We start from the raw sequence: 15,082 nt of genomic DNA, 5'->3' as shown, positions 1-15,082 counted from the left end.
ACAGCACTTGCAGCACTATATACGTGTGGAAAAAACTACTGAAACATGATCCTGTAAACTGGTTGCGGTTTCTACAGTCATATTAAAACTGATGAAAACTTGCCAGATGTCAATGCTTGCCCTCATTTTTCTTACCACAAAGCTGTCAGCATGGTGGCTAGACCTGGCAACATCTGGCAAGTTTAAACGGGAGGCCTCCTAAAACAGACAAGCAAATCTGCCAGACTGATATGCTTTACTCTTTTTGAGTCTGTATCCAACAAAATTGTTTTTTTTAAAGGCACCTAAATTCAGATTATTTGTGAAGTCAATAAAAAGATCTTAGAAGCCACACTGTGGTTGTTTCCACTAATACATATGAGTGTGCAAAAACCAGCAATGGTATTTTTCAGTTCAGGTTTATTGCGCCCACCCACCCCAAATTAGGTATTTCTGAAAAATCCCAGATCCCAATACTGGTATTTGGATCTGGGATTTTTTTTTAAATCCCAAATTATTTTTGGTCCAATAGACCTGAGAATAAAAATACCAGGTTATTAATGGTAGGCTTGGCTTCTCCTGCAGCGTGGTTTAAACTGCACTTCAGGAGAAGCCGGCCCAGGACCTGCACACAGTGGGGAGGTCTCTCTCTGCTGCATGCAGATCTGGCTGGGAGACCTTTTCCTGTGGCACATTTAAGCCATGCTGCAGGAGAAGCTGGTCCCAAGAGGATCAGCTGGGGTGGTGAGAGCTGTGAACTTTGTGTTGCCTCGACTGGGGCTGGCTCAGCTCCTGCTACCCTAGCTGATTCTGGGCTCGGTTTAAACCAAGCTGCAAGAGGAACCAGCCCCAGCTCAAGTGGCACAGAGCTCTCAGCTCCTGCCTCCCCAGCCGATGGTATAGCTGAATATGCACCCAAATAAAAGCTGGAGAAAATCGGGTTTTATTTGGGCTCAGCTATACCGGTAGCATTGACTCTGACTTGTATTCGGCTGAAATAATACCTTTACAATGCCAGTAAAGTATTTTGGGGGTATTTTCCCAGCTCTGTTTATGCCAGATATGCATGAACATATGAACAGCTGAAGCTGCCTTATACTGAATCAGACCTTTGGTCCATCAAAGTCAGTATTGTCTTCTCAGACTGGCAGCGGCTCTCCAGGGTCTCAAGCTGAGGTTTTTCACACCTACCGTATTTGCCTGGACCCTTTTTTGGAGATGCCAGGGATTGAACCTGGAACCTTCTGCTTCCCAAGCAGATGCTCTACCACTGAGCCACCGTCCCTCCTCCACATACGCTCACATGTGCCATTGAACGTGCGCAGGAACAGTGCGATTTATTTTATTTTATGTTAGATATTTATACAACACTTCTTCTTTGCTCAATTCACACATCTTTGAGAATAAGTCTGTGTAAATTGTGGTTGTGTCAAATAACCGAAAGCAGGGTGAGTGGCTTCTGTTTATTATGACAGTGTGATCCCACCTCATGTTTTTCTTAAATCTACAGAATAGAAGAGGACAACAATAAACAAGCAGGCAATACACTTGTATCTCATTTAAATGATGTTTTCTTTTTTTCCCTCTTGGACACATAAGCATACAATAAGAAACAATTGCAAAAATGCCTTCAGGCTGAGAGTTCAGAGGAAGGGGATTTTCCTCACATGATGTCTAATTAAATATTTTACAGGTCATTGTTTTCCTCCAGTTAAGCTCCCTTTAGGATGGTGCTGGGAGTCTGCTTGTCTGCTACCGTCTCATCTTCTATAAGCAGCCTCCTGAAATAATCAATGTACAGGCTTATCAGCAGGCATTAAGCCTCATTGCCTCTGGTGGGAAAAAAAAAAACCCTCCTCTCTCTCAAGGAGGCCAAATCCTCTTTCCTGAGGCATTTCAACCATACACACTTTAACAAGGAAGGTTAAATTACAGTTTTATGTACAGAACAATGTTTACATTGCAGTAACAGCAAGACAAAGTGTTCAGTGCACAACCTGTGGTAGCATTCCAAACTCAAATGGGCTGTGCTTTATTTTTAAATAGCCATTCTTAAGAACATAAGAGAAGCCATGTTGGATCAGGCCAATGGCCCATCCAGTCCAACACTCTGTGTCACAGAAGAACATAAGAGAAGCCATGTTGGATCAGGCCAGTGGCCCATCCAGTCTGACACTCTGTGTCACAGAAGAACATAAGAGAAGCCATGTTGGATCAGGCCAATGGCCCATCCAGTCCAACACTCTGCGTCACAGAAGAACATAAGAGAAGCCATGTTGGATCAGGCCAATGGCCCATCCAGTCCAACACTATATGTCACAGAAGAACATAAGAGAAGCCGTGTTGGATCAGGCCAATGGCCCATCCATTCCAACACTCTGTGTCACAGAAGAACATAAGAGAAGCCATGTTGGATCAGGCCAGTGGCCCATCCAGTCTGACACTCTGTGTCACAGAAGAACATAAGAGAAGCCATGTTGGATCAGGCCAATGGCCCATCCAGTCCAACACTCTGTGTCACAGAAGAACATAAGAGAAGCCATGTTGGATCAGGCCAGTGGCCTATTCAGTCCAATAGGGTTGCCAGCTCCAGCTTGGGAAATACCTGGAGATATTGGAGACGGAGCCTGAGAAGGGTAGGATTTGAGGAAGGGAGGGACTGCAATTGGGTATAATGCCACAGAGTCCACCTTCAAAAGCAGCCATTTTCTTCAGGTGAAGTGATCTCTGTTATCTGAAGATTAGTTGTAATCCCAGGAATCTCTAGCCACCAGGAGGCTGGCAAACCTGTGTTCAAATAATGTGTGTCATCAAGTCACAGCCAAGTTGTGGCAAACCCCATAGGGTTTTTAAGGAAAGTGGTTTGGTTGTAGGCTTCCCAATCCACAGGTCCCAGCAGGGGATCCCCCAGTTTTACAGGCTTCCCCCCTCCCCCAGCCAGCTGGCCGGTGGGGGAAGCCCCACCTTCACAGCCATTATGCACCTCCATGAATGATTCACATAGGGAATGATGGGGAATTGATCCGCAGGTATCAGGGGCCCTGGGGAGGCTGTTTTTTGAGCTAGAGGTGCCAAATTTTCAGTATAGCATCTAGTGCCTCTCCAGAAAATACCTCCCAAGTTTCAAAAGGATTGGACCAAGGGGTCCAATTCTATGAGCCCCAAATGAAGATGCCCCTATCCTTCATTATTTTCTATGGAAGGAAGGCATTTTAAAAGGTGTGCTGTCCCTTTAAATGTGATGGCCAGAACTCCCTTGGAGTTCAATTATGCTTGTCACACCCTTGCTCCTGGCTCCACCCCCAAAGTCCCCAGATATTTCTTGAATTGGACTTGGCAACCCTATTTGATTGATAGAAATTGAACAACCCCCCAATACTGTATTTATAAATTTATGAGCCGGCTTAAAGTATGTTTACCAACTCCAGTCTGGGAAATTCTTGGAGCTTTGGGGGTGGGACTTAAGGAGGGCAGCATTTGGGGAGGCAATGGACCTCAGTGGGCTATAATGCCATTGAGTCTATTCTCTTAAGCAGCCATTTTCTCTGGGGGAAATGAACTCCATAATCTGGAGATCACTTGTAATTCCAGGAGATCTCTAGGCTCACTTGGAGATTGCTAACCCAAGCCTCAAGTCAGATTCCCTCCTGAAGGAAAACCACCTCTCCCAGGCAGGCTGAAATCTCTGTCCCTTGAGGGAAAAGAGCTGATTTTCTCCCCTTTCCCCCTTATATGGTAATCCACTTGTGCCCATGAGCTTCCCTGACAGACAAGTTGTAATTTTTAGCCAATCATGGAAATTACATAAGAACTTATTTTTGAGAAAATGTTATAGGCTACACAATAGCAGGTCTCATATATTTGTATATGTTGGTATAGGGACACCAGAGATGCCAACTGCCATCTGGGACCTGGGGATCTCCTGGAAACAAGTGATTTCCAGGTGAAAGAGTTCTCAAAGATTTCAGGTTTTCACGGCTGGTAACATCATTAGGGTTTGTAGAATCTTTCGGGATCAAGTGCCGTGTTCTACTGGAGAAAGTTTTCCTTCCAGACGTTTCGTTCTCAGCTGCAGAGAACATCCTCAGTGGCGTTGCAGCCACTGAGGATGTTCTCCGCAGCTGAGAACGAAACGTCTGGAAGGAAAACTTTCTCCAGTAGAACACGGCACTTGATCCCGAAAGATTCTACAAATCCTAATGAAAGAGTTCTGTCCCTAGCTGCTTTGGAGGGCAGGCACATGGCAATTATACCCCACTGAGCTCTCTCCCATATCCAGTGCCCTTATGGCTCCATCCTCAAATCTCCAGGAATTTCCCAATTTGGAACCTTAGAATGGTCCCTTCTGAATCAGGTCCTGTATTAAAGACTGGCTTGTTTATTTATTTACTTTACTTTTTTGCCTTTCTCACTGAACCTCCAGGCCTCTTACACAATAGGATGTGACATCTAATAAGCAAACTAACCGAAGGTTGGATTTTGTTGTGGTTTTTTTGCCCTCAAGTCACAGGTGATTTGAGGTGATTCCATACAGTTTCCAAGGCAAGAGACATTCCGAGATGGTTTGCCTGTATGTAGGAACCCTAGACTTCGTTGGTGGTCTCCCCCTGAAGTAGTAAGCAAGGTTGACCCTGCTTCGCGGCTGAGATCTGATGAGACGGGGCTAACATGGGCTATCCAGAGCTGGGTGCTGTAATTATAGTAGGATTACAGAAATTTGAAGGAAAGCAGAAAGTATTAGACATGCTATGTTAAATAATGCCAAAAAAGGAGAATACAATGTGGCGGGAGCAGGATAATATATACACAAAACAGATGATGCATACTACGCACGGCGTTCTAATTCGCAGTCTCACTCTTTGTGAAAAGCACCTCCCTGAACCATCATGTTGTAATATAGCCCTGTTATCTTTATAGAAATGCCCCGCTGAATAATTCTGTTTTATATAGTTTGCAGAAAGACAGAGGTGTGTGAGCCTTTCTGACCTTTTTTCAGGCAGTCCAGCTTCCCAAGGAGCAATGATGTTAGGGTTATTTATGAAAAAACCAAACCAAACCCTTTCATTGTATGTAAAACAACATCATTTCAATTTATATATATATATTGTTTAGAAGAAGCAAGGTTGCACAATTGATGTGATCCTGAACTCTAAAGCTGTCTTCCAGCACTAGTGAGTAACCTCTCAGTAGCAGAAACAGCTTCATTTTAAAAATATGCAGTGTTTCCAAATCTCAGTAGCAATTCACGTCACAGTTATGAAATACCATATCGAAATTACTGGCACAGAATACAGAAAAGGAGAACTCTGGTTTTGCAAAGGAAATGCGTGCATATATATAGGCAGGGCTTTTTTTTTTGGTAGAAAAAGCCCAACAGGGACTCATCCGCATATTAGGCTACACCCTCTGACAAGCCAGCTGGAACTGAATTCCTGTGTGTCCCTGCTCAAAAAAAGCCCTGTGTGTGTACAGATGATGTGTTTTTCCAACATGCCAGTGTGATAGAATCTAGCAGTCTCCTCAACTTGATTTGAGTTCAGTTTAGGGCTTCCATGAAAGGGCAGTTTTAAAAAAAGGTGCTTAGCCTTTCCTCAAGAAGATCTGAGTTCCCCACCAAAGTACCCCTCAGCTGTTGTACATCATTCTGGCTACTGCATCTGATGAAAGACTTTGCCCACCTTTTTCTTGTGTCTTGAAAGCGTGTGGGTAGTTCATCCCTTGAGACCTGCACTGTAACAGACAGGGCTTCTTTTCTGGAAAAAGAGGTGCTGGAACTCTCAAGAAGGAAATGAAGGAGAAACAGATGGGTGCTCCTCATAAACTTTTAAACATTTTTTTGAGAGTTGTGTTAACTCAAAAAGGTTCCAGAACTCCATTCCACTGTGTCCCCTCCCCCCCCAAAAACCCTGGGTAACAAGTGTGAGTTGCAGGCTCTCCTCAGAACCAGTTCAGATTGTGGTTATGGTTTTCATGGATAGGGGACATCCCCCATGGCATATTCCTAACCTGAAACCGCCCAAGGGGTAATATTTGGCCCACTGGGGAAACTCACATGTACATTTGTGGGTATCCTTAATGGGCCAAATAGTGCCCTTTTGAAAAGTGTAATCTGTATCCCTAATGAGCCAAACAGCACCCCTTTGAAAGGTATAATCTGTAGCAGCCATTTCCCAAGAACAGAGTGAAAAGTTCACTGGAACTGAATGTGCTCAATAGCATCAGGGTTTCGTGAGCACTAAACTGGAAGTGCTGGAAAGATCCCTTGAAATCAAAAGGTATGAAAAAAAATGCTTTTTTAAAACTGAACAATATTGCTTTGTTAAGGTGTATTGTTACATATGTATCTGAAAATAGCTCTCTGTTAGCAGCATTCAAACCCTATGGCTAAGGTTGCCATGTGCCTGCTGGGGATTAAGGGTTGCCAACTTCCAGGTGGGGCCAGGAGATCTCCTGCTTTTACAACTGACCTCCAGCTGGCAGAAGATCAGCTTCCCTGGAGAAAATGGCTGCTTTAAAAGGTGGACTGTATGGCATTGGACCATGCTAACGGTCCTCCCCTCCTGAAACCCTGCCATCTCCCAGTTCCACCCCAAAGTCTCCAGGTGTTTCCCAACACAGACCTGGCAACCCTATGGGGGTGAGAGATCTCCTATCCCCAGCAGGTATTGTCCATCTCCGCCCCACTGGTCAGCAAGAGGGGAAGAATTCCATCAGCTATGGTGTGATGTCATTCCACATTTTACCATAGGGTTTCTGACAATTCCCAGAGAGGTGTGATGTCACATCTGGGTTTTCTTGGATGTGATATCATGTAGCTGCAGACAGCCTCCCCGCCATATTACTATTCTCCTAGGTCCCAGGTTCAATCCCTGGCATCTCCAAAAAAAGGGTCCAGGCAAATAGGTGTGAAAAAAATCTCAGCTTGAGACCTTGGAGAGCCGCTGCCAGTCTGAGAAGACAATACTGACTTTGATGGACCAAAGGTCTGATTCAGTATAAGGCAGCTTCATATGTTCTGCTGGCTGGCAGTCTGGGCCTGGCAACCCAAGGCATAAATACTGGGCAAATGTTTTGAATATCATGTCCTTACTTGTAACACTTATGGTGCCTTCACATCTTCTTTTTCTCTTGTTTGGTCTGCTGTGATTTAGCATGGGAGAGCTGTGTTACTGCGTGGCTTGTTATTCTTAGTTAGAAACTGCACATTCAATGCTATGCCTGTTGAAGTTAACCTGAACAAAAATCAGGGTCATTAACAATAAAAGTAATGGGCAGCCCGCAGAGAATCGGACAGCCACGAGGGGCGTGAGGCTGTTTCGAAGTGGCCGTGTGCAGGACTCGCCTCCCCCCACCCCCAGATCCTCCTTGAATAAGGACTCAACACAATGTGCAGGGATAAGATTTATGAAAGCGCCGGGTTGCAGAGGGGCTGCCGCCCAGCCCCCTCACAGGAAGCCGCCTCAAGCAATGGGCAGAGGCGGCCACCCGAGGAGTAGAGCCGTGGAGTGGCCGGTTCCTTGTCAGGGGTGGGAGTGGCGTCCTGGATGTTGTTCCTGACGGCACCCGCATGCAGCATCTCCCCGCCCGCCTTGCTGAGGGCGGGCCTGCTTCAGGAGCAGCAGGAGCAGCCCCTCCACTGGCCACCAGGGACTGGTTGACATTACTGAGCAGCCGCTCCACCCTCACGCCCCACTCCTGCGACTGCCTTGCCATGGCCAGGAGACTGGACAAGTGGCCAGTGGCCATGGACATGGTCCCCTCCATCCCCGCCATCCAGCGTTGGCCTGCAGCCGTGACCTCCCTCCATTCTCGGTGCCCCTCCAGCCGGTCCTGCTCTATGGCTGCCCACATGGAGGACAGGGTGGCAGGGATTCTTTGAGCTGGCCTTGGTCCCCGAGCCCTGGGTCCCGGTTCCCGGTCACCTGCACAGCCTTCTGCACCTTCCGGATCCCCCAGCGGCTCTCCCTGGTTAGGGGACGGGGGCTGCCCCACACACAAGTCTACTGTGCCCGCCCCCCCGCATTCCTGGCCCCCGGTGCATGGGGAGGGGATGTGGGCAGATCCAGGGTCCGTAGCATGAGGGGAGGCAGCTAGGGCCGACTGTCTGTGTGGGGATGCCCTCCATAGGTTCTCCACCACATCGACTGCCAGTGTCATGGTGTGGCTACCTGCAGAACGGGACAGGGGTCAGATGCTGGCATGAGCGGCCAGTCACGGATGCCCCACACCCCGTGCTCAGTGTCGCACCTTGAGGGGACTCAGGCCGCTCATCATCTGTGAACAGATGGAGGTCACCCACCGCGGCATCCATGACCTCCTCACTCGATGTGTCCTACCCCTGATTCCGCACCTCCTGATGGCTGTCCGGACGTCCTGGGGCGGTGGGGGGCACTGGACCTGCCGACCTCCTGTCCCGCAGGTGCTGGGTGGCCAGCTTCAGTCCTCAGTTGTCTTGCTAGAGTGGCCTTCCACCTCCGAGTCCACAGTGGAGTTCGTGGCAGCCCACGATGATTCCTGGGAGTCACCTGGGGGGGCAAAGGGTGTTGCCATCAGAATCTGGCAGCCCCATGGTGGCAAGGACAAGGAGGGGGAAGGTGCCAACCTACCGCAGATCACCTCAATGCCATGGCCAGCTACAGCCCCCAGGCGGATGAAGGGTCCCATGATTGCCTCAGATCCGGTCAGGGCCCGGGCCACCGCCTCCTCATAGGTCAAGCCCTCAGCGATGAGACGCCAGACCCGCTTCTTGGCAGGGCCAAAGGAGTCATTCCAATGCTTCAGGGTGGGATGCTCTGTGTGGGGGACCTGGCTCACAGTAGACACTCGCTCCGCCGCCATATGCCAGAAACCCCGCCGATGGGAGTTCGCCCCACTGGCTCTTGTGGCAGCAAGCACCATAGCGGCGTTCTCGGCCACGAAGCCAAAGAGGAGCGCTTTTCCTGCCTCAGTCCAGTTCGGTTGGCAGTGACTCTCGGTCGATGCCGATCTCTCTGCCACCATTCCTCCCACGGGCAGTGGAATGTGAGGGCTGCTGACCGCAGCTGGCTGATAGTGGTCGCTCTCACACCGCCCCACCCAGCTTTTCCATGAGACACCAGCAGGGCATCTGTTGGCCTCAACGGTCTCACGCTGCTGCTCGTGCAGGGCCCCTCACAGCTCCAGCGGTGTCTGGAAGCTGTGGTGGAGCGCCTCAGGGTGGCAGCATGGCCACCGCAGCCTGCGCCACATCGTGCAAACCATGGAGGCCCGTGGTGGGTGGTGCCTCCTCATCCCGCTGGATATGTTTTTAGCCACAGAATGTATCAAAGATCTAAGTTATAGCACCATAATTAATTTTAATACAATTTGTAAATGGATTTATGTCGATTTTATAATTATAAGTGTAAGTACTATGTATAATTTTATAATTTTATTGTTTTGTATTCATATGCTGTGAGCCGCCCTGAGCCTGCCCTTGCGGGGAGGGCAGGATACAAATAAAAAGTATTATTATTATTATAGATTCCCCCCGGGTGTGGCCGTTGCACATCCTCCCCGCTCTCTATGTGTGGGTTGTGCAGTGGCGGCGGAGACGCCATCGGGCGCGCAAATACTGGGAGCACCTGAGCACTTTGTGTCTTGAGGATGCCACCTGTCTAGACCGCTTTTGATTGGATCGCACTGCCATCCGGGACCTGTGTGAGCAGCTCGGGGCGAGCCTCTGCAGTCAGGTGACGGGCCCCCGCCCCATCCCCGTCCTTCAGCGGGTCCTCATCTCCCTGAGCTTCCTGGCGACTGGCTCCTTCCAGGGTGTGGTGGTTGAGGTCCTGGAGGTCTCCCAGTCATTGGTCAGCTGCTGCCTCCACTCCTTCCTAGACACATGCTTCAGTGCCTCCAGAAGCATGTGTGGTTCCCAACAGGCGAGGAGGAGCTGCAGACCACCAGAGCTGGCTTCGCGGTGGTCGCGGGGTTCCCCAATGTCATGGGGGCTATGAACTGAACGCATGTGGCCCCGCAGGAGGATCCCATGGTGTACCTGAACAGGCACCACTTCTACAGCCTCAGTGTGCAGACATCCTGCAACCACCTGAAAGTCAGCTGTAAGCATAGGACTCCACCCCTGGGCGAGCCTGCGAGGAGCAGGTCGAGCATCCCAGCTGCCTCCAGTGGAGCCATCCCACACAATTCCAGCTGTCCTGCCTAACAGGTCAGCTGACTTGCATGTGAGCCTGCAATCACTGCAGCCATGGCAGGGGCCGGCGTGAGCGGCAGGACCTGCCCTAGATGGCGAGTCGCTGGCTGGGCTCTGGAAAACCGGGACACGTGTCGCACCCCCTTCGCCCCAGCAAGAAGATGCCTGAGACACGGGGTGGGGGGCCGCCAGTGGGATGGATGGTCAGGGTGCACCCCCACATGCACATGCGTGGTGGCTGGCACCCCAGCCGAAGCTGCAACCACGCTGGACGGTCTTGGGGGCTGGGGGCCACGGGGACTCTTAGCTGGACTCCTAGCTGTCCGTACATGGGTCTCTGGAAGCGAGACCTGTTAGGACTGGGAAGCACAAGTGGTTAAACAGGCAGCCCAAACTTAGCTCACCTCCCCCCAAGTCCAGCTGTCCAGTTCAGTTTGCTTTATTACGGTCCATGACCAAATACACAACACAATGCAGGCCAACAACAACCCCAGAAAAATTGTAAAAATCAAGATGGACCTAAAAAGGTAAAACATAAGATATTTAAAAAATAAATGTGAAAATGAAATATAGGACATTAGTATGAATAATGAAATATAACAAATAATACAGTACTGGTCAAACATCTTCTAACTTAATAGATACAGATAAAACTTAATAGATATGATAAAAAATTTAAAGATTATACAACTCCAGAAAAATATTAACTCAAATACCCTGGTTAAAATTACAATCTGTTACCTCGGCATTGGCTTGTAAGAACCATAAAATGCAATTTGATTGCATGGGAACAAAATTTGGCAACTTTATGCATGGTCTCTGTATTTGTATCAGTTTCAATAGCATTTGTGGTGGTATGCAAAGTACTGAGGCATTTAAGAAAAGGTAAAATACAAGCTTGGAAATATTAAAAAAAACAGTCAGTTCAAGACCCCTTCTTTACATAATCCTCACGAATTCTCCTAGCTGCCGCGATAAATTTGGCACAATTAATTGTGAATTGGGGACTAAAATCTGCTAACAGCTTATTTCTGATTTTGAAATCAGAAAACCCGAGACGTCCCTCCAACAAAGAATAGATGTACCTGGCGCGTATGCCTAGGTATAGGCCACACCCAAACAAAACATGGTCAATCGTTTCCACTTTATCTGCACCACAAGGACAAACCTGCTCAGCCATAGGCACCTTTTTAAAGCGGCCCTCAACGACTGCTGAAGGAAAGATATTGCAACGGGTTTGTGGTTTGTGCTTTGACTGCTTGTCAACAATGGGATTGAAAAGGACATATCCTGTTGAAGAAGAGGTTTCTCAACCGTCATTCAAACAATCTGAATTGGATCATTTCTTTTCTGCAATACCATTGCGAAACAGGTTCGAGTCCAGCTGCTCTAACTTAACTAACATCCTTCTCTGTGCCATTCCCTCCACCAAGTGCACCCCTCCACGTGCTAAGTCCGCACGGCATGGCACTCCAGAGCAGAGTGCCATGCACCATGCCCTCCCTCGGGAGTTGTGTGCGGCAGGAGTCAAAACGTTTGTAGGAAGGGGGGCACTGATTGGGTGTGGGAGGGGGGCCAAGCCCAGCCCGGAGCAGGAGGGGATTGGTGGGACAATAACACAGCTCCCAAATGGGTTTGTGTGCTGCCGGCGTGTGCTTTCTGTTTCCACTAGTGCCTATGGGGTACGCCAGCATTTTGCGTGGTGCAAGTTTGTGCCTGGCAGAGGGGGGGGGGCATTCCCGCACTGAAAGCTCTCTGGGAGCCGACCAGCAGTGGCCAGGCCCCTGGGTTGGCCCCCTCCTATGCCAAAGTGCCGCCCTGTGCCTCTGCTGCACCTCAAGTGCGATGCAGCGGCGCACCATCAGCCCGCGGCGGTGGCACACTGTTGCAGCCGGAGGGTGGCGGACAGCCCATTTCTGCCAGCACAGAGGGGAGTGGCGGGCAGCCCATTTCTGCCGGTGCAGAGGGGTCTCCGCCGGCGTAGGTCTCCATACTGCCAGTGTAGCGGTAACTCCGCTTCCACAGCGCTTTCAGCCCCCCCCCCCCGGATTGTGCTGTTAGTATCTAAAGGACGTCTGTTTTAACTGATGACTAACTTATTTATTTATTTATTTGGGATTTATTTATTTGGGATTTATATCCCGCCCTTCCCACGGATGGCTCAGGGCGGCTGTCCTTTCATATGGGCCATGCTGTCCTTACTGATGGGCCATGCTGAGTGTCTAATTAGATGGGAAAGGGATCTCTCAGTCTCCCCCTCATAATTCCATAGTAGTTGCATAGAGCTGCCAGCTTGACTGGAGAAATGGCACTGCAGAAGTGCTACCTGCCCTCCCATGCTATTGCCCTAAAATAAACTTCCTTTTTCCTAAAGCTGTTCTTATCTGCACAAGAGCAGAAAGGCAGATACGCTTGTTCCTTGAAGACAAGAACAGACTGACATGTTGAGACCTTAAGCTATGTCAAGTCTAAGAGGCCTCATAGCATTACCCAAAAGGAGAAAGGGCGATTCAGTGATTTTTAGTAAATTTGTTTGAATTTAAAGGCACCTCATCATCTGAAGCACTAAACTGCGATTTATTTAGCTTGTGCACAAATCCAGCCCTGCCTGAAGCTGCTGGATGCAGCGACATTGTTCCATCATTACTGTGGCAAAGTGGCTGCACATCTCTCTTAGTTGCGTCAGCATGCAGATGTCAAAGGCTGTATTACTCCATGACCACTTTGGATCAGCTCATGTATCTGAGCAACCCATATATGACTGATGATGTAAGTACATGTAGAGTTACTCTGGTCAAAGCAATTTATTTTAGTAGGCTTAAGCTGGTGTAATTCTGTATCGGATTGCACTACGATTTAGGGCATAAGCACACAATACACCCAATACGTTTTGAAACATAGGTACATGGCCAGACTCACAGACAGATGTGTTTGTGGAACTCACCTTTAAAAGAGTGCATTTGTTTGGAGCTGCGAGGGAGGGCTGCGAGGCAGGAGAAGGAACTTCCAGTTTCCATCTCACCCTTCTTTCACCAGTGGAAGAGTGGTGGGATGGTTGGGCTTTTTGTCCCTTTTCTTGCAGTGCTTTCTCACAGCTTTGAGCAAATGAGCAATTTCTGAAACTTCTGTTGCACAAACATGATCCAGTGCATGTTGGGCAAATTATGTTGACTGGCCCTTACTTAAAGTTGCTGGCATGAATTTCTGAATCTGGGAAGCTGTGTGTGATAAGTAGCAGGTTAAGACGTTAGAGTGATTTCAACATAGCTCTTTATTGCAAAAACACACACTGCAAGCCACAACTATATACACAGAAACTCCACCTCAAACACACCCTCAACAATGAACACACCAATCAGAAAACTAGCACTTGGAACCATTATTTGCATGGGCGTTATGCTGCTGATGTTACCTGATTGGCTGGCTTGGCAAGAGTGGCCAATCTGCAAGCAGCTTCCAGGAGCCTCGCACACAATAGGTGCTCACTCAAAGCTCGCAGTGCACAACAATTTGAATCGTGTATTAAATATAGTATAGTGTGTGGTATAAATACAGAGATACAAGTATCGTATGATCTCATCAGCTCTCAGAAGTCAAGCTGGGCCAATACTTGGATGGGAGACCACCAAGGAAGACTTTACAGAGGAAGGCAATGATGATGAAGATATTGGATTTATATCCCGCCCTCCACTCCGAAGAGTCTCAGAGCGGCTCACAATCTCCTTTAACTTCCTCCCCCACAACAGACACCCTGTGAGGTGGGTGGGGCTGGAGAGGGCTCTCACAGCAGCTGCCCTTTCAAGGACAACCTCTGCCAGAGCTATGGCTGACCCAAGGCTATTCCAGCAGATGCAAGTGGAGGAGTGGGGAATCAAACCCGGTTCTCCCAGATAAGAGTCCGCACACTTAACCACTACACCAAACTGGTTCTCCTCTGCTTAAAAATGCCACATAGGCACAACCTTTAAAAACTTAGCAAGCATTAGAAGCTGAAGTGCTTCAATATTCAAATAGCATATGAGTAAACATACCATGAGAAAATGCTTGAAGTGTTTGGTAAATGTAATTGGAACTGCAGGTATAAAGACTAGGTAGTTTAGCCTGAATCCCAGCTGATGGATTTTGATGCACAAGCTGTACTGGTTCTAAAGGCTGTGATGCATCTAAATTTGGTATGACGAGTTAATGTAATAGAAACTGATCCAGGACATCAGTGGAATACTAACAAGGATTACAAGGTGTGTTTTAAGGTCTAGGTTGCTTAGCAGAGCAGTACTATGGAAAACTAAATCCACCTGTAATTCATGTACTTGAGGAAGTTGCATCGGTCAAAGGACGAAAATGCAGAGTGGATTAATACTGCAGTTGTTATAGTCAAGCCTGACTGAGACCAGATGAAAACATGTTTGAATCCAAAGGAATTCTAACAGAACATTTTAAGTTTTATCCTTTTTTTTGGGGGGGGGGGGGGATGACAATAAGTTAGCAGAAGGAAGACTATTTGCAGTCATTGTTGCCTTTAATGAATTTTAACAAATTCAATCAGATTGCTTCTTGGCCTTTTGGCTAAGATCAAGTGTAGTATCAGCTAGATAACAAATATGTGCAACAGTGCACATTCAGTCCATATACAAAGTTACTGTTGATTTACTACCTGGTGATTAGATCAAGGTGGATAGCCATGTTAGTCTATCTGCAGCAGCAGAAAAGAGCACGAGTCCATAGCACCTTAAAGACTAACGAAATTTGTGGCCGGGTATGAGTTTCTGAAGAAATGAGCAGTGCCACAAATTTTGTTATTCTTAAAGGCCTGTTGTGCTCTTTTCTACTATCTGGTAGTTGTTCAGCTTCAGTAGTGTACGGGCTTGAGAGTGCGGATGAAGTGGGCAAAGATCAGACAAGAACGTGGTAAAGAGCACAAGAACTAGAGGG

General features: G+C 48.1%; 1 pseudogene; it reads left to right on the top strand.

The window, feature by feature from the left end:
• The first annotated feature begins 14,696 nt into the window (after positions 1-14,696).
• On the top strand, positions 14,697-14,873 carry LOC132585527 (U2 spliceosomal RNA; annotated as a pseudogene).
• Positions 14,874-15,082: the final 209 nt, after the last annotated feature.

The sequence above is a fragment of the Heteronotia binoei genome, chromosome 16 (genome assembly GCF_032191835.1).
Source record: "Heteronotia binoei isolate CCM8104 ecotype False Entrance Well chromosome 16, APGP_CSIRO_Hbin_v1, whole genome shotgun sequence".
In the NCBI taxonomy this organism is placed as follows: domain Eukaryota; kingdom Metazoa; phylum Chordata; class Lepidosauria; order Squamata; family Gekkonidae; genus Heteronotia; species Heteronotia binoei.
This window is presented reverse-complemented; position numbering and strand designations above follow the sequence as displayed.